The 26,358-nt window shown below is 44.5% G+C and overlaps 1 protein-coding gene and 1 non-coding gene across 6 annotated transcripts in view; one reads left to right on the forward strand and one right to left on the reverse strand.

Moving 5' to 3' along the window:
- The window catches only part of LOC137334860 (DENN domain-containing protein 5B-like), a 246,399-nt gene that overhangs the window by 197,404 nt on the left and 22,637 nt on the right, over positions 1 to 26,358 (reverse strand). The window lies entirely within an intron of this gene.
- LOC137335033 (U1 spliceosomal RNA) lies at positions 24,698 to 24,859 on the forward strand. The gene has a single exon (XR_010966311.1). It is a non-coding gene; the product is annotated as a U1 spliceosomal RNA (small nuclear RNA).

Raw genomic sequence — 26,358 nt, forward strand, 5'->3', positions numbered from 1 at the left:
ACAACAATTTTTCAACTAATTGGCCAAATGCCTCTTTGTTGCATTGGCCAGCACGATCAGTTCTAGTCTGCACAATTCCCTCAGTACGCAGGATTCCCAGTAGGGTTTCAGTAAAGAGTACACGGCAAAAGTATGAAATTATCATACTGCATTCCCCCTGAGAACTGTGGTAAAAACGCCCAGTACCACAATTATGGATCAAATTCTTGCCAACCTGGCTAGTGTTTGGAGAGAGCATTTGGAACTATATAACACAGGGTAAAGTAGTGGCAGGTACAAGGTCCATCACCGGTGGTGACAGCTGGAAGAAATTTGAGATGACGCATTAAGATGAATCACACTAGAAGCATATTTCACAATATTGACGTGTTTTGACTTCACCGACATTTTTCCTTCATTGCATTTGGGGGGAGAAAACGCTATGAAGCCTTTTCCCAGCCAGTGTTTGAGGTGAGGTATCTCAGCTGGTTGGGAACAGAGCTCATGTTCAATAGGTCTTGGGTTTCAATCCAAGCAGGATACATTCAAGCCTTTCATCCTTCAGAGATGGACAAAATGAGCCCCATATTTCAGGATGTGAGGAGAAATCTGGAAGGTACGAGAACTAAGCAGTGCTTGCTATACTTTTGCAGTATCTTGGTAATAAACAAGGATTGGGATCATGCTCAAAATTCCCTATGGAAACCAGCCTCCCCAGGAATCAATCTCCACAGCACATAGTCAATAAATAAGCCTGGTGATAGCACTGGTATGTCTGTACGAAGAAAAACAAATGACAGCAACTTAAAATTCAGTTGTGAGTTCGAGTCCCACTCCAGAGACTCCAGCACACGATCTAGGCCAACACCCCAGTGCAGTTACTGAGGGAGTGCTGCACTGTCGGAGGTGCCGTCTTTCAGATGAGACATTAAACCGAGGCCCCATCTACCCTCTCAGGTGGACATAAAAGATCCCACAGCACTATTTTGAAGAGGAGCAGGGGAGTTCTCCCTGACATCCTGGCCAATCCCTCGACCAACATCACTATAACAGATTATCTGGCCATTATCACATTGCTATTTGTGGAACCTTGCTGTGCACAAATTGGCTGCCGCGTTTCCTACATTACAACAGTGACTTCACTTCGAAAAAGTACTTCATCGGCTGTAGAGCGCTTTGGGACGTCCTGAAATGCACTTATATAAATGCAAGCTCTTTCTTTCTTTAAAATTCCTATTGCTTTTCAATGGGAACATCAAATGACCTTTGGCCTTTCCCAGATTAGTTAAAATTGATTTTCTAATTCATTCACATTCAATCCTGGAACTGGGAATTATAAAGGCAAATGGTATCAGGAGAAAATTATGTTTTTTTTAAAAATAGGAGATAAAAGCGATGCTGGGCTTACAGGATCAAAGCTTCTCAAGGAGGCTTATAATCATTACAAGATTGGACGCGGATTCATCAGCCTTCTGTTACATGAGTGATAATAACTAGAACCCATATTGGAACAAATAAAGGTCAACTGTTGGAGGCAAACACTAGTTTTCATTTCTGATACAAGCAAACTGATGCGATATTGAGATAACATTGACGCTGCATCAGTACAAACCCTGCAAGATGTGCGCATGTGAAAACACTGGGTCATCAAATGAACAACTTGCAGCTCCCAATGTCTTTCAGTGGGAATAGTCTTCAACCCTCTTAGTGTCAGTTTGGTTTGCTGGGTAGGATGTTTGCCTCTGGTTCAGAAGGTCGTGGGTTCAAGCCCCACTCCAATCTAAACTATCACTCCAGCGCAGTGAGGTGCTGACCTTTGGGTGACACGTTCAACCCAAGCCTGTTCAGGTGAATATTAAAGATCCCAGGGCATTATTCGAAGAGCAGGAGGTTTCTCGGCCAACATTCCTCCCTCAAACACTGCCACCAAAAACAGATGAAGTAGTCATATGTCTCATTGCTGTCTGTGAGATCATGCAGTGTGTAAAATGGCTGCTGTGTTTGCTTATGTAAAAGTTATTACCCTTCAAAGTAACTCATTTTTAAAAATTCATTCATGGGATGTGGGCGTCGCTGGCGAGGCCGGCATTTATTGCCCATCCCTAATTGCCCTTGAGAAGGTGGTGGTGAGCCGCCTTCTTGAACCGTTGCAGTCCGTGTGGTGACGGTTCTCCCACTGTGCTGTTAGGAAGGGAGTTCCAGGATTTTGACTCAGCGATGATGAAGGAACGGCGATATATTTCCAAGTCGGGATGGTGTGTGATTTAGAGGGGAACGTGCAGGTGGTGCTGTTCCCACGTGCCTGCTGCTCTTGTCCTTCTAGGTGGTAGAGCTCGCGGGTTTGGGAGGTGCTGTCGAAGAAGCCTTGGCAAGTTGCTGCAGTACATCCTGTGGATGGTACACACTGCAGCCACTGTGCGCCGGTGGTGAAGGGAGTGAATGTTTAGGGTGGTGGATGGGGTTCGAATCAAGCGGGCTGCTTTATCTTGGATGGTGTTGAGCTTCTTGAGTGTTGTTGGAACTGCACTCATCCAAGCAAGTGGAGAGTATTCCATCACACTCCTGACTTGTGCCTTGTAGATGGTGGAAAGGCTTTGGGGAAGTCAGGAGGTGAGTCACTCGCTGCAGAATACCCAGCCTCTGACCTGCTCTTGTAGCCATGTGGCTGGTCCAGTTAAGTTTCTGGTCAATGGTGACCCCCAGGATGTTGATGGTGGGGGATTCGGTGATGGTAATGCCATTGAATGTCAAGGGGAGGTGGTTAGACTCTCTCTTGTTGGAGATGGTCATTGCCTGGCACTTATCTGGCGCGAACGTTACTTGCCACTTATCAGCCCAAGCATGGATGTTGTCCAGGTCTTGCTGCATGCGGGCTCGGACTGCTTCATTATTTGAGGGGTTGCAAATGGAACTGAACATTGTGCAATCATCAGCGAACGTCCCCATTTCTGACCTTATGATGGAGGGAAGGTCATTGATGAAGCAGCTGAAGATGGTTGGGTCTAGGACACTGCCTTGAGGAACTCCTGCAGCAATGTCCTGGGGCTGAGATGATTGGCCTCCAACAACCACTACCATCTTCCTTTGTGCTAGGTATGACTCCAGCCACTGAGTTACTTTGAGCTGTTTGTGAGACACATGATAAGCTGCTATATAAATACATCTTTACTTTTTCCATACTGAGATAGAATGGGAAATGTTAGGAGCTATTAAAATAAGTTGTTAGTAAAAGCTTCGTACAATACTTCAAAGACGTTGATTGCTGCCCAGCTTTGAATCATTCTGTCCAGTTTTTTTTATATATAAACAGCAATTGCAATGTGTAGATCAAAAATAATCGTTCCTTTCTTTCTCCTGGATTATCTTGTAAAAATCATCTATCTGTGAGAGGTTGTACTGAGCGGCAATGTGTCACTTGCCTCACATACCAGAGCAGCTCTCACTGCGTGTCCTAGCACTTTTATTTATAGTGCGAACTTTGTGTTGATCAAGGCAAGAGGTGTTGGTACTGGCGAATACACTTTCCAACTTCAGGCACTCAGTGTCAGCATCAAGCACGGTTATATCACAAGATAGTTCCAGATTGTTTCTTAAAAGATTCCAGGGTTTCTGCATCGACTACGCTTCCTCGATATCTATTCCAATTGTCAATCACTCTTCGTGTGAAGAAGAATTTCCTGACATCAGTCCTAAATTTACCTTTTACTGGTTTGAATCCAAGTCATCATGTCCTACTCTCACAAATTAATTTTTAGTTTACTCCAGATTTACCCTTTTCAGTCTCCGATCTCGTATAGCTCTCGAAGATCATCTCTCAGATGCCTCCTTTCCAGGTTGAAAAGCCCAACTTTCTCCAGTCTTTCCTCATAACTCAGACCTCTGACAGTGGGGGCCAGCTCTTCTCTGCACTGCCTCCAGCACTTGAATGTCTCTCTTGTGTCTCAGTGATCAGAATTGGACACTGTGCTCAGCTGTAATCTGACCAAAGCACTGTAAGGTTTGGTCATTGCTTCCTCCCACATGTATTCTACCGCTTTGCCTCTGTAGCTCAACATACTGTTGGCTGCAGAGTAAAACTCCCTCTGCCTCAACGGTGCAACTCAGAACCCTGTTGCACCAACGTGATACTTCTGTATTTCCCACAACAGCCACTCTGTAGCCGTTCTGGGTGAAATGTTGATGCTGAATTAGGGGTGGCTGTGTGTTACGGACTTATGCACACTAGGATCTGGATTGAGACTGGCCAAACTTTGTGATAAGAAACAGACTGGAGCCTGCGTCCCATCAGTCCGATCTGGGTTTGAAGCCTGGTCCTGGAGGCTGAAAGGGCAGTGAGAACATTAGCTCTCCTGTCATTGCTCCCTTTTCAGGGCATTATGTGGGCTTGGAGGCACGACAGTGAGTGAAATGAACCAAATCCATTTTGACAGCTTCCATCATTCAGGCTATTTGGGCCCAAGCTTTCTGCAGCCTCCTCTTGCCACTCTGCCGAGCTCTCCCCAGCCAGCCTTCCCCCGACTCCACACAAGTCTGATGAGCCAAGACCTTTGCAAGAGCAGGAAGTTGCCAGGTTTGCACTGCCCTCTCCTGCATGCCGCCAAATACTCATCAACAGGATAAACGGATTAAACAGGAACAACTTGCATTAATATAGCGGCTTTAACATAGGGAAACACCCCAAGGCATTTCACAGGAGCGTTATCTGACAAAAACTGACACCAAGCCAAAGAAGGAGACAGTAGGACGGGTGACTAAAAGCTCGGTCAAGGAAGTAGGTTTTAAGGAGCCTCTTAAAGGAGGAAAGAGTGGACTCAAGAGAAAACTGGATGTGTTTCTGAATAGGATTGAGGGATATGGTGTGAAGGTGGGGTTTTTCTTTGTAATAAGGAGAACAGGGAATGTGGGCCCAGTCAGCCTTTTCCTGTTCTTCAAAACTCTTATGCTCTTAAGTTCTAAATTCATCTATCCTCATAGTGCCATCTCAGGCTGCACGCTGCAGGTCACCTAATGTACAAAAGAATATAAACAGGACTCCCAACTTCCCATATGATGTAATGAGTTCAGCAATGGGGATACTGTAGCTATATGTGGTGTTGACATTTTGGCAAATTCCATTCAGATAGCCAACAGGTAAAAATTTGTGAAGCAAAAGCCACTTTGTTCAGCCTATATGGAGCTCTGTGCCACACCTGGAGTCAGGTTTAAGGCTGCTTATGATATTTCTCTCATTAAAAACCAGTATCCAGCACAAAGGGATACATATTCCAAAAAAGATTCATTTCAATGCCGGTTAGGTTACTAGGCGCTAATGAGACCCAAAATAGTCACTGCTTTTGAAGGACACGTGCACAGTTTGCACAACCATCCACCAATCATTGCTATCCGAAAGATTAATAAGTGCAATTTAAAATATGCTGTTAACATGATCTAATTGCCTTTGAAAGTCACAGAGACGCAGCTCAAAGGATGGGCTCTGAAAGACCAGCAGTTACATCAACAAGCCGTCGCAAGGCTATTAGATCTGGCTTCTCCTCCGAGGAAACCTGCAGCACTGCCCGTGAACAAGCAAACTGCAGATAACTCGGGGCCTTCTGACTGAAAAGGGAGAAAGACTTAAAATTATACAGCGCCTTTCATGACCTTGGGACGTCCTAAAGCGCATTACAGTCAATGAAGTACTTTGCAAGTGTACTCACTGTTGTAATGTCGGGAAACACAGCAGCTAATTTGAGCACAGCAAGATCCCACAAACAGCAATGAGATAAATGAAGAGATCATCTGTTTTTAGGTGATGGTTGAGGGGTAAATATTGGCCAGGAAATGGGCATAAATCCGCTGCTCTTCTTCGAATAGTGCCAATGGAATCTTTTACGTCCACCTGAGGGGGCAGACGGGGCCTTGGCACTGGAGTTTTAGCCACGATTTCGTGTTCAAGTCTCTGGAGTGGGACTTGAATCCACAACCTTCTGACTTAGAGGCGAGAGTGCTACCAACTGAGCCACAGTTAACAGCTGTCATGAAGAATATGCTGATTTATAATCACAGGAGCACTATTATCATGTAACGTACAACATCTTACATTAAATATAACAAATATACAAATACGTCACAGGTGTTAATATTTGACAAGCTCAAAATGCATGCTACTTCAATGAACAGCAGGCAACCAAAGACCCTTAGCAACATTAGTCAAACAGAAGGTCCTCATCCTTTTCTTCTTCAAGTAGATTGGATGCTGGATCCAAATAGCGAGTGTGCTATAAACTGAGCCACGACTGACACAGGAGACGACATTCGGACAGGTGACCAAAAGCTTGGTCAAGAGGCTGATGTTGAGCCGAGTCTTAAATACGGAGGATCTCCGTTTCCTACCTCCCTCCGACACAGAACCAACAAAATAAAAGTTAAACCATGCAGTCAGTGGGTGCCAGTCGTTTGCTACACTGCAATACTTTAACGATTGCTATTGCTGCTATAGGCTTCTAATTAAGCTTCCTCTATTTCGATTATTGGCACTGAATCACGAAGGGCCTTGTTCTGAGTAAGACTTGGTCATTTGACTGCAGGGTAATATAAACATCCGTTTGGAATGAGGTTTTGGATGGGTAGTGTCTGTATCGTAATTACTTTGTCTCTTGGGGATGGTTTTGAATTCAATTACAGAGGCTGAAAAACCTTTTGTTGACATGACAGGTGGGGGAAGGGAAGAGATACAAAACAGAATCCTCAGGTCACTGAACCATACATGTGTGTCAATGGGACGATGGTGATTGTACTGCTCAAAAAAACCCTGCCACACAGTCCTTTTTGTGACCATGCAATTCAAGTGAATCAGAGGAGTGAGTGGTCGCATAGATGCATTTTTTTTAATATCATTGCATAGTTTGAATCTTATTGGAAAACTGTACCACTGATATTGGGCTGGACAGAGCAGCAACTTGCATTTATATAGCACCCTTCACAAAGAACGCCTAGATGCTTTACAAGGGGGGAGGGATTGTTGTCAAGCAGGAGACAGGAAAAGGTTAGGAGTGGGATTAAGTTATAGTCCAAGAGGCAAGTTTTTAAAAGTGACGTTTGAGGGAAGGAGTAAGAATGCTCCTCGGAGTAAAGCCACAGAGACTGAGGGACCAGCCTTAGAAGTGGCAGCAATACAGAATCACAAGGCTGGACAATATCATTCAGGTAAGGTGCGAGACTGCAGAGGGAATGAAGAACAGGGAGCTGGAAGTGTGTATTCTGGGGGAAGAGTGGGACAATGAAGCTTTAAGAGAGCTGAGGCGATGGGTGCACATAACCACTTGCGCTGCTACTGTCAACTGTTTCCCTTTGCGGTTTGACATGAAGTAAAATGTTATTCTTTAATGTGCCAATTCAGTTTGCTCTCAAGTACCAATGAGAATGGTTAGCCAACAATCTACCCACTGACAGTGTACAGAACAGAAAGAAATGGGAGGAGAAAATATAAAAGGCATGTGGAACACAACAATGTTTAACACCACATGGTGCCAGTCAGCAGTGAAACACAATGATATGAAGAAAAGGATATTATTCCAGTGTGAAGCATGAAAACCAACAGAAAGTGGAACAGTTTATTAATCAGCGGAGAGAGGACACTGTGACCCTGGTTCACTGCTAATTTATCCCACAGGTGTGAATAAGAGTTTCCCTTCCCTGATAAAACAATAGATCACAGGAATGAAATTAAACATTATAAATCAGCGCAGTGTGAATTAGTTTAATGGTCAGATTCAAGCACATCTTTAGAAAGTTGAGCTGCAACTGACGGGTGTCAATCGGGCAAATGCCAAAGGCTTAGGGTATCCCACAATACACATTCTTTTGACGAGAAAGAAAAAAGGAGCTTGCATTTGCATAGCACCTTCCATGACCTCAGGCCACCCCAAAGCGATTTACAGCCAATGAAGTACTTTAGAAGTATAGTCACTGTTGTAGCGAATTTGCGCACAGCAAGATCCCACAAACAGCAATGAAATAATCGCCAGATTATCTGTTTTGGTGATATTGATTTGAGGGATAAATATGAGCCAGAACACTGGGGAGAACTCCCTGCTCTTCTTCGAATAGAGACATGGGATCTTTTACGTACACCTGAGAGAGCAGATGGACTTTGGTTTAACGTCTCATCCAAAAGACGGCCTCTGCGCTACTGCACAGGGAGTGTCAGCCTGGATTATGTGCTCAAGTCTCTGGAGTGGGGCTTGAACCCACGACCTTCTGACTCAGGCCAGCTTTCCTTTCAAAGCAGTGTGCAGCTCAGACAACCCATTAACTTCATCTCTGTGATCAGAATATCTATTGCTTCTACTCCTCCTCCTCCTCCTCCTTTCCTCGTACCCTCCACTAAACTGCTGTGAAAAGGTCTGCACCCCAAAACCATTGACCTCCCTCTTCTCTTTACAGATGTTGTGTACTTCCAGCATTTTCTGTTCTGGTTCAGATTCCTTTGTGATCGTGCACGAGCACAGCAATGCTTTAAAACTCCCTCATCAACTCTGCCCCAACGCCCCCCCCTCCTTCCCCCACCCCCACCCACACAGACCCGATAAAAGAAGTGATGGACGATCACACAAATCAGCAGCCCACATTGCACATTAATATTCTCCTTGAATTGAACAATCACTGTCTAATGGGACCGAGACAATCGAACACAAGTGGTTACCATGTGAATCAACTGATCTTGTCGAGTCGATTGGTGACTAGACATCTCTATTTGGCTTCTTTGTTCCAAGAAGCCATTTGCACACAGACCTGGACTGCGTTGGCCAGCCCTCTTATGTTGCACAAGTCTGTATTGGAGTGTCAGCTTTGACTGTATGCTCAGGTCTCTGGAGAGTTGGGGCTTGAACTCATGACCTGCTGACTCACGAGGAGAGAACGCTACCACTGCTCGCACATGAATAATAGTCACTTGGGAGAGATAGCAGAGGCCAACATAACATCATGTCAACAGGGGGTCAACAAGTTCATGGGGGTGTGTGGGGCTGTGGTGAAGGGGGGGATTAGTGAGAGAAACACACACACACACACACACACACACACACACACGGTTTTGATTGATCTAAATGACTTCCTCTCCTGCAGGATGGTGAGAATGACCAGCAATTTGCCAGCTGCACAGATCCATCAGGGGCTAATCCCTTTACCTCAGCTGTAATGGCTTCAACAACACTTGTATTATGGATGCCAGAAGCTCCAACTGCAGGAGTCATCCAGGATCAGCATCACCTCGGTCAATCACTCGATGATGTAATGGCCTTCTGGTACAGAAATAACCCGGCAAGGACACACAGGTCTTGCTCGTTAATATAGCGTCATGTCAAAATGAAACGGACTGGAAGGGGGGAAATAATCCCTACATCAAGTGCTTTTTTTCCTTCAAGGCCAGGGGAAGGAAGGAGACACACACACACACAAACAAACAAAAAACTAAACAGATGACATCATTGCAGATGATGGAGATCCCACCTCATTTTGTATTCAGATACCGTAGCCATCTCCCAGAGGATCTGTGTAACTAGCTCCTTATCGCAAAAGCTTTGGCTGATTTGGGACCACGGGTTTTCAATCTGGGGTCTATCGGGAGAGGGGGTCTGTTGTGTCAGCAGCTTTCAGTCGGTCGGGGTCTTCAATGATTCTGTACTCTACGTTTTTCCTGTGCTTGTTGCTTTGCATAATTTCTGTCAATGTAAAGTATGAAAAAGCTTTGCCTTTGAGTAGGAAGCATGGTCTTTTGGAAGTATTTTCAGCAAGTCACTGAGAGTGTGTCAGTATTTACATGGGGTCTCTGGGATTGTGTCAGTATTTACAGGGGGTCCCTGGGAGTGTGTCGGTATTTACAAGGGGTCTCTGGGAGTGCGTCAGTATTTGTAAGGGGTCTCTGGGAGTGTGTCGGTATTTGTAAGGGGTCTCTGGGAGTGTGTCGGTATTTACAAGGAGTCCCTGGGAGTGTGTCGGTATTTACAGGGGGTCCCTGGGAGTGTGTCGGTATTTACAAGGGGTCTCTGGGAGTGCGTCGGTATTTGTAAGGGGTCTCTGGGAGTGTGTTGGTATTTACAGAGGGTCTCAGAGTAGGGTCATATTTCGCTCTCGCTAATGTGTACGTGTCGATGTCGGGTGTGGACGGGAGTAAGCCAAGCTGCAGTGCCTCCTGCAGCTGAATAGCCTGACGACTTTCGTCATCGGATGATGTGCCAGAGGGCAACCAGTGATGTGGAATTGTGCTCCAACAAGGAGTCAGTACATTCAGGGGCAGATAGGAGTGGGGGCATGAAATCCGGTGAGAACATTTTATAAAATGTAAACGTTCACAATTAGCAATTAGGCTTATAAATGTTGCCTTGTGACCTGTTTGAGTGAACATCAAAAGCAATTCAGTACTTCACATTATACCTATGTAATTCAGGACTGCACACAAACAGACCAAACATTAACATGCCTAAAGAAACACTTTCCATAACACGCAGATTTTCAGTTAATTGTTTCGACAGTTCATTAATTGGGTAAAACACAGCCAACATTTACTGCAGAGGAAGGCCTCGAGGGCATATGGCAGAAGGAGCAATCCCTTTTCGTGCAAGACAGAAGGTGCCTACTGGGACACAATCCTTCAGAAGAAAAGATGCAGCAAAGCACGAGGGCACAAATCCACATTCGAATAAAAACATGTACTGGAATTATCGCAGTTTTAGGGTTACAGTACATGCTCGCTCTGAATAAGGCTGGTGTACTATCCTCATCACTTATGGCGGACGTGTTGGTGCAAAGAGTTGGCCTGCTATAAGCGTTGGAAGGTGAATCATATTTTAGAGGCACCACGAGAGAACGGGAAGAGAAGGAACTAAACAGTGGCTAGATTCCGATTTCGTCCCCGCGGTTATTGTTAACAAAATTCAACGTGGAAAGGGATCGACAGGTGGTTTGTCCCGGATGCAAGCCAAAGGGTTTTCCCAACGTTCCCAAATTAAAGATTAAAGAATTGGGAGCTGGTAAAATGCAGGAAAGAAAGACAGACTTGCATTTATATAGCGCCATTCTCAACCCCAAGACATCCCTAAGCGCTTTACAGCCAATGAAGTATTTTTGAAGTGTGGTCACAGTTGTAATGTAGGAAACACAGCAGCCAATTAGCGCACAGCATGATCCCACAAACAGCAATGAGATTAATGAGCAGATAATCTGTTTTAGTGATGTTGATTGAGGGATAAATATTGGCCAAGGGAGAACTCCCCTGCTCTTCTTCGAAGTACTGCCATGTGATCTTCCACATCCACCCGAGAGGGCAGACGAGGCCTCGATTTGACATCTCATTCAAAAGACGGCACCTCTGACAATGCAGCACTCTCTCAGTGCTGCACTGGAGTGTCAGCCTGGATTATGAGCTCAAATCTCTGGAGTGGGGCTTGAATCCACGACCTTCTAAATGGACAGCAAGAGGTACCTTGCCGACAGCAGGCAGGCCTGACCCGATCCCCATGTGGTGCAGAAGGAGACGCAATAGGGTCACTACTGGTCTGCCAGCTGCATTGAATAACTGATTCAGTAAATGTCAAGAGTCATCATTTGAGCACATAATCTAGGCTGAGACTCTTGCAGTACCTAGGGACCGCTGTGCTATTGGAGGTGCCATCGTTTGGATGAGACATCAAGCCAAGGACCTATTTTGATGGTTCGGGTGGATACTGAAGAGCCATGGTGCCACTGGCAGAGCTGGTATCTTCCTGGCCTCAACTAACACCACCAGAATTATCCGGTCATGCATTTCATTAGCTGTTTGTGGGATCTTGCTGTGCACAAATTGGCCGCTGCATTTGCGTACGTAACAAGAATGATTGCACTTCAAGGTAATTAATTGGCCATGAAGTGCCTTGAGACGTCTAGAGGACGTGATAACGTGCTATATAAATGCAAGTTCTTTCTTGTACCAGGGCGCATTGACGAGAGATGCAGCTCCTAACTAATCCTTATTTGGACATTTAGGTCACGGTGTTTACAATATGATGTGTCAATGTTGTAACATCACCCATCATCTGACTCGTTACTAATTCCACCTTGTACTTTTTTTTCCTTTTTGCTTCAAACAGCAAGATGTATTTTCTTTATCCCCGCACCAAAACTTTCTGGTGTCGTGTGATCAGAGCAAGACCAGAGCTGAAGTGAGGAAAGAAAATAGGGGAACGGAAAGTAGAAGAAGAACGAACTGAATCTGGGCCGTAGCACAGCACTCACTGAAAGTGTGTTACACGGTGTCGACAATGCTGCTTTTCTCCACAAATATTCAAACGTTCTTTCAAGTAGTCAGCCCAGGTGGCTGCTTCTGCGGACTCATATTGAACCATTTACTGCCACATATCAGAGCAAGATGGAGCAAATGTTCATTGTCATGTCCATCAATATCTTGCTGACTCGCAACACGAAAGGAGCTCTCAAAGTCCACCGTCCGAAGGAGCTATTATGCTGCAGAAGGGTCATATAAATACTAACCTGAAAAACTAGGCACAAGCCATTTTAATCCTTGAGGAACTGAGAAGATCTCAATGTCAGAATAATACTGTACAACACAAAATGACATGGTACTCGCATTATGTAGTGCCTTATCTGCCACAACGTTGCAGCAAAGCTGTTTCAATTTGCAGTAGATCAAGGCGACATTTTCACTGCAACAAAATAAAAAGATTTGCATGACCTCAGTACGTCCTAAAAGTGCTTCACAGCCAATGAAGTTTGTGGGAGTTGTTTGCGGCAGCCAGCTTGTGCACAGCAAGCTCCCACAAACAACAATGAGATAGATGCATGACCAGAAATCTGTTTTAGTGGTGTTGGTTGAGGAATAAATATTGGCCAGGACACCAGGGACACCCTGCTCTTCTGGGAATAGTGCCATGGAATCTTTTACGTCCACCTGAGAGGTCAGACAGGGCCTCAGATTAATGTCTCATCCGAAAGACGGGTACAGCACTCCCTCAGTACTGCACTGGAGTGTCAGCCTAGATTATGGGCTTGAGTCTTTGGAGTGGGGCTTGAACCCATGACCTTGTGACTCGGAGGCGAGAGTGCCTCCAAAAGCAGCTGCACTTGAACTTGGATTTGCCCATTCGGACCACTTCCCCGCAGGGAGGTACCTGAGCAGTGGCCTTGATGCAAGAGGCTGGGTTAGCAGCTAAAGACCACATCCTCACTATTCACGAGCAAAGCCACAGGAGATCCACATACACGAAATAAACTTCATGAAATAAAGGTGCTTGCACCAAGGTATTTATGCTGCTTTATATTCCAGGTACACGAGAGTTTCAAGGGTAATTCAGACACTCACAAATTCTAAACTAACTCCAAAGTAAAGCTACTTTGAACGAGGGTGGGGTTAAACAGGCTGGATTTGAACCTTGCAATTTTGTCAGGTCAGTGACAAAGATCTTAGATTTCCCAGTATGAACTTTGGCACCATTAGCTGCAATCTCGTTGGCAATCAGCCGGAATTTGCCAGGACCCACATGTCACTTGACGTTCAAAGGGCAGTCCTGAGCATTACGTTGAAGTGACTTTGCACATTTATATCAACACCTAGGTGCATTATAAATCAGCAACATGCACAAGACTGATTCCTACACCCATAATACATCCAAATAAGGCACTTTGCAAGAGTCGTGGGTTGACTAACTAAAATTACAGTATATTGGTGTCAGCCATGGCTCAGTTGGTAGCACTCTCACCTCCAAGTCAGAAGGTCGTGGGTTCAAGCCCCACTCCAAAGACTTGAGAACATAACCTAGGCTGACACTTCAGTGCAGTACTGAGGGAGCACTGCACTGTCGGAGATGCCGTCTTTCAGATGAGACGTTAAACCAAGCCCTCTCAGGTGGGCATAAAGGATCCCACAGCACTATTTTGAAGAAGAGCAGGGGAGTTCTCCCTGGTGTCCTGTCCAACATTTATCCCTCAACCATTACTAAAACAGATTTTCTGGTCATTATCACATTGCCATTTGTGGGATCTTGTTGTGCACAAATTGGCTGCCTCGTTTCCTACATTAAAACAGTAACTATACTTCAAAAGTACCTCAGTGGCTGTGAAGCACTTTGGGATGTCCTGAGGGCGTAAAAGGCGATATTACTGCAAGTTCTTTCATTTTTTCTTACATAGTTAGCCTGCAAGACCCATTCAAAAAATACTCAAAACAATTATGATTAATAATTATAATTAAAATTACAATTATAATTAGTCCAAAACTAGGGGCCATAAATATAAGATAGTCACTAATAATCCAATAAGCAATTCATGAGAAACCTCTTTACCCAGGGAGTGGTGAGAATGTGGAACTTGCTACCACAAGTAGTTGAGGCGAATAGCACAGATGCATTTAAGGGTAAGCTAAATAAGTACATGAGGGAGAAAGAAATAGAAGAATATGTAGATAGGGTGAGATGAAGGTGGGAGGAGGCTCGTGTGGAGCATAAACATCGGCATAAACCGGTTGGGCCGAATGGCCTGTTTCTGTGCTGTGAAGTTCTATGTAACAACATAGTTTCATTCTGTCCACTTTGGTTGATCTGTAGAGAGAGGTATGATCAGGACAATGCCTTAACAGGGTTACTGAATTCTACTGCGTGAGAAAGCTGAACCGCATACACAATTGCTTTTGAATATCTCTGGTTACAATCCTACTTTCAGTTCCTGGTCTGCGCCGAGTTAGCACCTGACCTCAGTTGGTCACTATTGGTCACAGTGTCTGTGAGCAGGTGATGGGGAGGGGGAGGGCAAGGGAAGAAGGAAGTAAAACGCACAGCCAAGGTTCCTTCTCCTGATAGATAGCCAGAGACCCTTGCTGAAAATTGCTTGTGCGTGGATGCCAGGTGAGAACAGGTCGAGGTTTGGCAGTGATGCCGCATATGGTTGAATAGTTTGCTGCAATTCCCTACCTAAATTCACAGCTGAAGAATGGCCATTTTAGGCAAGGTACTGGAGTGCTGCCAGCAATCATGTAGCAGTTTCCAGGCAAGAGTCAGTGACTTCAGGAGAGGAAGGGAGAAAATTGGGAAAAAAGTCAATGCCAAAAACATTATTAAGATAGCGGCTTAGTTGGGCTACCAAGTCAGATAGTAGAATGGAACTGAGTTCACATACACAAATTACATTACATTATCTCAATGTCCAAGGTCACCTATTAACATTAACCCAACTCCTTCACCGTCTCCTCAGCACTCCTTGTTTTAACAAAGATTATTTTTCAATGGTGCCAGCTTTGGCTCAGTTGTAGCACTCTCGCCTCTGAGTCAGAAAGTCACAGGTTCAATCTCCCTCCAGAGACTTAAATACGCAATCTAAACCCACACTTCCATGCAGTACTGAGGGAGCGCTGCACTGTCGGAGGTGCTTTCATTCCAATGAGGCGTTAAACTGAGGCTCTATCCACTTGTTCAGGTGGATGTAAAAGATCCCACGGTGCTATTTGGAAAAAAAACGGGGGAATTCTCCCAGTGTCTTGGTCAACATTCCTCCCTTGACCAACACCACCAAAAAAAGATAATCTGGTCATTTATCACATATGCGGTTTGTGGTATCTTGCTGTGTGCAAGCTGGCTGCTGTGTTTGCCTACATAAACATAAACTGCACCTCAAAAGTAATTCAAAAAACTTTTGGTGCATCTGAGGACGTGAAGGGCACTATACAAATGCAAATTCTTTCTTTCTAAGTGGTCGGGAGGAGGGAGGATCTTAATTGTAAAAGGTGTTACGAAACAAGGCCACTTATTTATCAATTGTAAACAATTTTACAACACCAAGTTATAGTCCAGCAATTTTATTTTAAATTCACAAGCTTTCGGAGATTTTCTCCTTCCTCAGGCAAATGTTAGGGTTAGGGTTAGGGTTTGCCTGAGGAAGGAGAAAATCTCCGAAAGCTTGTGAATTTAAAATAAAATTGCTGGACTATAACTTGGTGTTGTAAAATTGTTTACAATTGTCAACCCCAGTCCATCACCGGCATCTCCACATCATGACTTATTTATCAGCTTTCGGAGTAAAAATCCCAGAATCCCATGGCATCAAATGAGAATCTGAGTGAGTCGGTTAGCATAAAGCAAATGGCCTGGTTAACTGAAGTCCCAATAACAAGGCTTCGTCCAGAGCAGTTCGATTCCCCATGTCTGAAATCCAAATATTTTTAAAATAGTAGAAGAAACTTGGTGTGTCTTTGTTCTGCAAAGCTGCACGAGCTGGCAGCTCACCTCCCAGCCCCCAACCCCAGCCCTGGAAATTTCGTGGGATGTGATCCCATTACCACTCTGAAACCACTGCAAATCCCTTCATGCATAATTTACATGCAAATGAGTTGCAGGCACTAGCCAAGCGCTTGTGGCATCGCTGAATCGAGGGTATCAAGTAGCTTCTAATCAGCTTCGCGACTCCTCTTCCCTTTGGATTTGGGCCATTAATACCAGAGGCACAGATAATCAGAGCAAGCTGAACAGGTGCTGATAGCAAGCAAGTAAACACTAAATCCATTCACATTCAAACGACAGTTTCCTTTCTTTGTCGCACAATACTGCTCGAAGTAACTGAGCAAAAAAAAATACATTTCGGAAGGATGTCAAGGCCTTGGAGAGGGTGCAGAGGAGGTTTACCATAATGGTACCAGGGATGAGGGACTTCAGTTATATGGACAGACTGGAAAAGCTGGGGTTGTTCTCCTTAGAGCAGAGGTGGTTAAGGGGAGATTTAATAGAGGTGTTCAAAATTATAATGGGTTTTGATAGAGTAAATAAGGAGAAACTGTTTCCACTGGTAGAGGGTCGGAAACCAGACGATGCAGATTTAAGATAATTGGCAAAAGAGCCAGAGGGGAGGTGAGGAGAATTTTTTTTTTTTTTTACGCAGCGAATTGTTATGATCTGGGATGCACTGCCTGAAAGGGTGGTGGAAGCAGACTCTAATAAATTTAGAAAGAGCAGGGGAGTGGGACTAATTGCATTGCTCTTTCAATGAGCCGGCACAGTCACGGTGGGCCGAATGGCCTCCTTCTGTGCTGTAGGATTCTATGGAAATCATTAAAATTGTCTTGTTCTCTGATCAGACCGAAAACATGACAACTCCCAAGCAACACCTTTCAATAAATTTAAACTAAAGGAGTACTTAAGTTTTGATACAGTGAAAAATAAAAATGGGTAGTCCAAGAATACTTTTGTTTCTTCACAAAAAAGGAATAGCAGCAAGTTTGGAAGACAAGGCCTTTCAGCTTGCCAAAGCTCGCCCTGCCAATACATCAACTCTCCCAGCCTGGCATCCAACTGCATCCCGAACTGCCCCAATGCCGGCCTCCGTTACCCTGCCTGGCAGTTTATCCTTAACATTTATTGCCCTTTAAGTACAGAGGGGGCATTTGAGCTGAATGGAAAGTAAAGCTGGGTGGTGTGCAAAACAGGTGGCTGATTCGATCCAGGTGGGTTAGGTTAAAATTACCCCCAGAAATTCTAACACGATTTTAAATTTAATTCTCGGTAATTTAAACTGCTCTTAGGTTGGTGCAAGGTGCTGGCATCATTGGTTCCCAAACGGCGTGTCTTGTAAAGGTCAGTATCCAGGAAGACTCGATTTAAAAAGGTTATTTAAAAATAATATTCGGGATTTACCTCAGCCACACCACTTAATATTGTGTAGACCTGAATGATGACCTCCTCTTAGCCTCTTCGCTCTAGACTGTACAGCTGAAACTTGTCTAATTTACATCGCCTTTACGCTCGAGATCATTGTCGATGCCCTTCTCTGCACCCGCTCCAATATGTGCTTTCCTTTATTGTAGCGCCAGAACTGTACGGAATACTCTGACTGTGGGCAATCAGTGGATCATTAAAAGCCCAAAGGGCGCAAGCTTAAACTGTAGCAACACTCACCGTCCGACAAGTCATTACAATACTTGAAACATGCAAACACTGCCCAGAACACCAGCAGGATTCCTCCTACTTCAATACTCAACAGATCCAGAAACATGAAGAAATCTGATGATAATTACATTGGAGACTGCCTTCAATATGTTGTAGATGCTCAAATATAAAAGGTTTATTATGAAAAAGAGGTACATATTCCATCTTCTGGTTTTTATTTTCATTCTGCTTCCTGTTGTTCTCCTTCCCCAAGGCATTTACTCCTGGCTGAGCCCTGCTTCTTCCACAGCGGCAGTCACCCTCCGCTACCTCAGCCGAGTGTCCCATTGTTTACGTGTTAGCTATTCAATCATGGATGGCATCGCTGCTGAACTCAATCTGCACCTCACCTGGTGCCCATGCACATTACCAGCATCCTGGTTATGCCCATGTTAGCTATTCAACCACAGAGGGCATCACTGCTGAGCCGAATACTGTTCTTCCCTGGCGACCACGCACATTACCAGGACCCTGGCCATGAACATCAGTTATCTATTTGACCACGGAGGGCATCACCCGTTGAACCGAATCCTATCCTCCCCTGGCGTCCACACACACTTCCAGCAGGGCTCACTGGACTTTCCCTTCTCTAACTCAGGGATGCTGCGGCCAATTGCAACGCCTCTACCACTGCCTGGCCAGATCAGCTAACACAGCACAGACCGGTAATTAAAATCTCCCGATCAGCACCCAGCAGAAAAAGTACCCCATCTTCATTCTGAAGTAATCCTGTTTCCACGTTTCCTCTCAGGTTAGTTTAATTTAAATCCATATGTGGGTTAGTGAACGTAAATGAAGCCCTTCCAGTTTGCCAACCTACAGACCCTGACCTTGTCAATTCCATGTCTATTGTAAACAATTTTACAACACCAAGTTATAGTCCAGCAATTTTATTTTAAATTCACAAGCTTTCGGAGATTTCCTCCTTCCTCAGGCAAATGTTTCAGGAGCTCCTTGAAGCCTACGCATTTATACATATAGAACAATACATGGTGTTTACAGACTGCCCCTGCAACTGCCCGTTGCCAAGGCAATCACCGTGTTCAGACAGAGAGGTGTCACCTGCAGAACCCCCGAATACACATTCAACAAAAAAACAAACAGGGAAAAAAAAGAGAAAAAAAACAGAGAGGCAGAAACATCCGGAAGGCAGAGAGAGCCAGCAAATGACCCATTATATTAACACCATGTCTGTAAACACCATGTATTGTTCTATATGTATAAATGCGTAGGCTTCAAGGAGCTCTTGAAACATTTGCCTGAGGAAGGAGGAAATCTCCGAAAGCTTGTGAATTTAAAATAAAATTGCTGGACTATAACTTGGTGTTGTAAAATTGTTTACAATTGTCAACCCCAGTCCATCACCGGCATCTCCACATCATGAATTCCATGTCTATTTCGCGTTAATATTCTTGTCATGACCTCGCTTAAAAACAAATTCCACATATTTCTTTCTCACCCTCCAGAAGATAGATTTTCATAATGGGGCCTCTGGGAGTGTGTCAGTATTTGCAAGAAGTCAATCTTTGCGGGGGATCCCCGGGTGAGTGTCACAATTTGTGGGGGATCCCCGGGTGAGTGTCACAATTTGTGGGGGATCCCCGGGTGAGTGTCACAATTTGTGGGGGATCCCCGGGTGAGTGTCACAATTTGTGGGGGATCCCCCGGTGAGTGTCACAATTTGTGGGGGATCCCCGGGTGAGTGTCACAACTTGTGTATGTGGGAGGGGGGATCTCTCACAAAGCAAAGTTTGAACACTGCAGATCTAAAAATAAAAACAGAAAATGCTGGAAACACTCAGCAGATCAGCGCAGCGTCTGAAGAGAGTGTTCTGATGAAAGGCCACTGACCTGAAATGTTAACTCGGTTTCTTTCTCCACAGATGCTGCCTCACCTGCTGAGTGTTTCCAGCAATTTCTGTTTTTATTTCAGATTTCCAGCACCCGCAGTATTTTGCTTCTGCAGATCTAGAAATGCTCCGTAAAAAACAGCTAACATAATGTCTAAATTAAATTACGAATTGCATCATTGCACCAAAAATAAGTTCACTGGATGCTGTCCAAGGCAGTGCAGTATCTCTTTAAACACCATGTATTCTGCAGAATGAACACCAATTCACTAAAATATGCCATTCAATTTTAATTGAAAATTAGGTAATATTGAACTGCCTCCTGCTACTGTTTGCCGTGTGGGCTAATCCATTATATTAATCATACTCTTATAACACTGATCCTCACTGAGCAGAAAGGTAGTGTGTAAGCAATTCTGCTTGCTCTCAGATGCTAATTGGAGGGTAATGGGATACTGCTCTGTGCCGTTTGTTTCCAGCCCTTAAATGAGCGATGGATGAATGGAGATTGCCTTGGACAACATTTCTATATTGTCTTTCGTGACCTCAGGGCGTCTAAAAGCGCTTTACAGCCAATGAACTACTTTCAAAGTGTTGTCACTGTTGTAACGTACGGAAACGCAGCAGCCAATTTGCACACAGCAAGGTCCCACCAACAGCAATGTGATAATGACCAGATAATGCGTGTTTTTTAAAGTGATGTTGGTTGAGGGATAAATATTGGCCAGGATACTGGGGAGAACTCCCCTGCTCTTCTTTAAATAGTGCCGTGAGGTATTTTACATCCACTCAAGAGGGTAGACGGGGCTCAGTTTAACATCTCATCTGAAAGGCCTCAGACAGTGCAGCACTCCCTGAGTACTGCACTGGGAGTGTCAGCCCAGATTATGCACTCAAGTTCCTGGAGTGGGAATTGAACCTACAACCTTCTGACTCGGAGGCGAGAGTGCTACCTAATGAGCCACGGCTGGCACAAGCAGGGGGAGGGACATCACAGCCAAGCCTAATCATCTCCACACACATCTACCTTGCAGCAGGGATTGCTGGATTGTGACCAACACTGGAAGCCCTGGCTGATTTTTCCCCCTATCCTAGCCTGGAGGCACTTAGGTTAATGGTAGCACAACTGCTGCCCTGATTGAGGTCATGATTGAGGTCAACTAACTTACCACCGATGAGTGTCAAACCTGGGACCTTCTGATCTACATGGTTTGGCATATCAGCGGGATCATCTGGGAGCCCCAGTTCCATTGTCGTTGTTTGGGCACCGGACCTCAGGAAAGATATATTGACCTTGGAGGGGGTACAGAACAGATTCATCAGAATGATACCGGGGCTTAAAGGGTTAAATTATGAGGACAGGTTGCATAAATTTGGCTTGTATTCCCTTGAGTTTAGAAGATTGAGGGGGTGATCTAATCGGGATGTTTAAAATGATAAAGGGATTCAATAGGGTAGACACAGAGAAACTATTTCCTCTGGTGGGGGAACCTAGAACAAGGGGACATAATCTTAAAATTAGAGCTAGGCCATTTAGGAGTGAAATCAGGAACCTTTTCTTCACACAAAGGGTGGTGGAAATCTGGGACTCTCTCCACAAAAGGCTGTGAATGATTTAAATTTTCAAGACAAATCGATAGATTTTTGTTAGGTAAGGGCATCAAGGGATATGGAGCAAAGGTGGGAAAATGGAGTTGAGGTACAGATCAGCCGTGATCTAATAGAATTGCAGAACAGACTCGAGGGGCTGAATGGCCTACTCCTGTTCCTATGTAATAGAACTCAATACATAGGAACCTCATGGTAACAGAACAGTCTGAAGCAGGGCAAATTGGTTAATTAATGTTTAAAGTGACAGGCCACCAGAACACCAACACTGCAGTGGCTGCATCACAGCCAAGTTTATTTAGTATATTGGTATCAAGGATCAATTTAAGCCAGTGCACTTCAATGCTATGCCAGTTCACTTTGTATGTAATGCTCTTAATTCATCAGAAATTGTCCCCACCACCAGTGACAGACCTGTAACCAAAAGAACTTCACCCCACTGTTACACAGCTCGATATGCTCTCTCCAGGCAGAACCCAGGACCAAACCCCTAATTCCAGAGCTGGGACTTTCCCCACAGTTCATGTCGACACTGTCTGAAAATGTTATGAAATCCTAGGGACAACACAGAGGGGTTTCCAAATTGACACATGACATCATTAAAAACCCTTAACCAAAACTGGATGGGACTTTAACCCCATAATGGCCAATCGACAGCAGAATTCAACAAAGGTTAACCATTAATTAAGGGAAACCTTGTTCTCAGAAAACAGTGTTGAGTTGTTGGATTTCACTATCAGTAGAGCACGCACAATTGTTAAAGTACATTAATCTGTTGTCTTTTCATGTCTAGCACTGATAAACTAGTCAGTCAGTCTCTGGTCAGAGGGAAACAATGACTGGATCTCAGGAATGTGACATGCTACAGGTTTAAAAGGGGACACTGCTGTCTGGATAAAGCATTTTAGCATTTGTGCCCTCCCCTCCCCCTCATCGTGCCTGGGTAATTCATCCAGCAAAATTCTAGGCCTCATCATCTACTTCAATCAACTCCCACACCTCCTCCAACACTAAAACCATAGGGGCAATGACCGACACAATGATGGAGGCTCACCCACATGCCTTTGCTTGAGTCCTTCTTGACAATAAATTTGAACAAAAGAAATCTCCTAAAAACTCAGCACCTCAAACTCCACTAGTTAAGGATACTGTTAGTGAAAAGCATGTAAAAAAAAAAGGTCTCTCCCTTTCATCTCCTTCCTTCGCTCCTGTTTTTTTTACTCTCCTTTACTTATGTATCTCTCTTCTCCCCCCTTTCTCATCCCTTAATTGTGTTTCTCTCTCTCTCTCTCTCCTCAAGACACGGGATCCCCATGGTAACAGAACACTGTGTATAGTGTCTGAAAGCAGGGCAGATAAGTTTGTTAATCGCACTAAATCCCGTTCACGCCATCACCCCTGTGCTCGCTGACCTACAATGGCTCCCGGTCCAGCAACACCTTGATTTTAAAATTCTCATCCTTGTATTCAAATCCCTCCATGGCCTCGTCCCTCCCAAACTCTGTAACCTCCTCCAGCCCTACAACCGCCTCCCCGAGACATCTGTGATCCTTCAATTCTGGCCTCTTGCACATCGCCGATTTTCATCGCTCTATCATCGGTGGCCGTGCCTTCAGCTGCCTAGACCCTAAAGCTCTGGAAATCCCTCCCTAAACCTCTCCACTTCTCTCTCCACCTTTAAGATGCTCCTTAAAACCTACCTCTTTGACCAAACTTTTGGTCACCTGTCCTACTATCTCCTTAGGAAAACAATCCTGTTCGAAAACACTCCTGTGAAGCGCCTTGGGGCATTTTACGACGTTAAAAGGCGCTATCTAAATGCAAGTTGTTGATTTAAAATGACAGACCACCAGGATGCAAATACTTCACTCTTTCTCCTTTTTGCCTCTGCAACAGTTTTCTTTTCCCTCTACTTCGCAGCAATGGAATTGCTGAATGGAGAGACTGCAGGGAGCAACACAATGCGGGGGGTGGGGGTGGGAATGAGGGAGCCGGACATTTGAATGGGAATTCAAATGGAGCCAGAGAGTAAGAATTGAAGTAGAGGTGGGGGAACGGGTTGTTGAAATCAAAAATTGACAGTGACTTGCGCTAAATATGGAGCGGTTTTTGTACCAGATGCTGAAGCTACCTGCTAGAAGCTTTGTTTCCTCCTTCACGTCAGACACTTCCTCCTTCCAGGTTTAGGAAAAGAAAAGAACTCGCATTTATACAGTGAGTTTCACAACCTCAGGACGTCCCCAAGTGCTTTTCAGCCAATGAAGTACTTTTGAAGTGTAGTCACTATTGTAATGTAGGAAACGTGGCAGTCAAATTGCGCACAGCAAGATCCCACAAACTGCAGTTAGATAAATGACCAGACAATCTGTTTTAGTGATGCTGGTTGAGAGGTAAATACTGGCCATGACACCGGGGAGAACTCCCCTGCTCTTCTTTGGATAATGCCGTGGGGTCTCTTATGTCTACCTGAGAGGGCAGATGGGGGCAGCGGGTTTAACGTCTCATCCGAAAGACAGCACCTCCGACGGTGCAGCACTCCCTCAGTACTGCACTGGAGAGTGAGCCTAGATTATGTGCTCAAGTCTCTGGAGCGGGGCTCGAACCCACCACCTTCTGACCCAGAGGCGAGAGAGCTACCAACTGTGGGAGGGCAAGATCTATAATTGTACTGCTGGTCGGCTGTCGCAGATCAGGTGGGCTCGGAATCCAAATGGCACACCTTAACATTACTGAATCCATAGTGGCAGTGCTGCTGTGCCTGGAGCACTTATATACATTTTTTCCAAATTGTTTAATTGTTACAAATTCACAGGGTAACTGATTAGGGGCTCAGGCTGTGTTAAGCACGCTCGTTTTAAACGGACAATCAAACGGTTCTCTCAAGGGTTAAGTCTTGAAGACGCCAGATCGCTTTTGATGTTGAAATTGCGATTTCAGTGGACAGATATTCTCGCTGATCACAATGCTCTCCTTGTGCTTATTCTGGGTCCGTATCCAATACGCAGCTTTGGTGCAGCAACCCAATCATGTTAATGCGGTTTGTGCTTTGCATGTTCCAGCATTTCTCTGATGTGCAAGCAACTAACAAATTTCCTTCGATGGCAGAAGACAGCCAAATGATCCACCCCCATACATCAAGAGCACCTTTCTTAGCCGTGTCTCAATGGTTGCACTCTCTGGAAGGTTGGAGGACAGCAGCCTGCATGATCTTACAGAACTGGGGGGGGGGAAAGAGAAATAGCCCACTAATTTTCTGCAAATTGTATAATCTGTATTGTGTACGTTTGGAATATGATATGACAACTGTATTGTATGTTTTGCTGCAAATTTTGTGAATAAAGTATTTTTTTGAAAAAAAAGAGATTCTCCCAGGACGAGGCTAGCCCATTGCACTTCGGGTGTGCTGACACCTGTGATGTCCCCAAATGCGGGATACTCGACTGCAAAATTTGTGGTAGTGGGGGACTGCGTTCACGCTCTCCCCTGGTTTATGACTAAAAACAGAAGTAACATGCGCTCTCAGCGCGGTGAGTTTTTAATGGAGTAACTTCCAAGCTCTAATCACTGTCTATCCAAGCGATCAGCGCCAAGGACTTGCTGGCCGATTAATAGTGGCATTCGTCGTTCATGTCCGGTTAGTTTTTCAGCAAAATACCTAGCAACCCTTAGATATTAAAGCATTTCCAGGACTGGGTGCCGAGATGCAGCTGCCGCAAAAGCTCGACGGGGAAAGGCTACAGTTTAGGACGCTCTCGCCATCGTACGCCAAGGGACGAGAAACCAAAAAAAACTTCTCGTAATGAATGTGTAATGACTGTAATTGATGTAATGTAACTGTAATCTGTACTGATTGCAAGTGCAATGAGGCACCCTGGAGTGTCATGAACTGTATTTATCATTTGTAAACAATTTTACAACACCAAGTTATAGTCCAACAAATTTATTTTTAATTCCACAAGCTTTCGGAGGCTTCCTCCTTCGTCAGGTGAACGGTATGGAAATGACATTTTCGAATCCTTCGCATTTTAAAATCACAGAACAATGCCTGGTGATTACTGCCCGTTGCCAAGGCAATCACAGTGAGCAGACAGAAAGGTGTCACCTAAAAAGGCCACCGAATATACAAACCCCCAAAAAAGAGAGAAGGAAGACAGTCAATGACCCGTTATATTAAAAACAGATAAATGTTATCTGTTTTTAATATAACAGGTCATTGACTGTCTTCCTTCTCTCTGTCTCTCTCTTTTTTTTGGGGGGTTTGTATATTCGGTGGCCTTTTTAGGTGACACCTTTCTGTCTGCTCACTGTGATTGCCTTGGCAACGGGCAGTAATCACCAGGCATTGTTCTGTGATTTTAAAATGCGAAGGATTCGAAAATGTCATTTCCATACCGTTCACCTGACGAAGGAGGAAGCCTCCGAAAGCTTGTGGAATTAAAAATAAATTTGTTGGACTATAAATTGGTGTTGTAAAATTGTTTACAATTGTCAACCCCAGTCCATCACCGGCATCTCCACATCATGTATTTATCATGTATGACCTGTAGTTGTATTGTGATAGTTGCATAGTTCTGTTTACCTTTACAATTTTTATGAATAAAGTATATTTTTGAAATATAAAAAAAAATTTGGCACCTACTTTACATTTAAAAAATTTCTCCATGTGATCCGCTCAAAGCCCAGACCAAAACCCTAAGCCACCCTCCTATCTGTTCTAAGAACCTAATTTTGTTTCAATCAACTTAAGAGGAGATGATCATATTTGGGTTGTCATCTAAATTCAGCATCAGCAGTAGAGAAGGTCAAATGATTTTGCTACAACAAACGTTAAGTCTATTTTTGTTAAAACAATGGATCCGCACAGGATCTCTCCTCACTTTTACTCAAATGCTGACCCACCATTGAGTTGCGAAGTAGAGGTACTAGCTGCTGAATTCTAGGTTCGACTTGTTTGGTAATCTCACAGCCATGGCCGCCTCTCACTG

The sequence above is a fragment of the Heptranchias perlo genome, chromosome 18 (genome assembly GCF_035084215.1).
Source record: "Heptranchias perlo isolate sHepPer1 chromosome 18, sHepPer1.hap1, whole genome shotgun sequence".
NCBI classification, from domain to species: Eukaryota; Metazoa; Chordata; class Chondrichthyes; order Hexanchiformes; family Hexanchidae; genus Heptranchias; species Heptranchias perlo.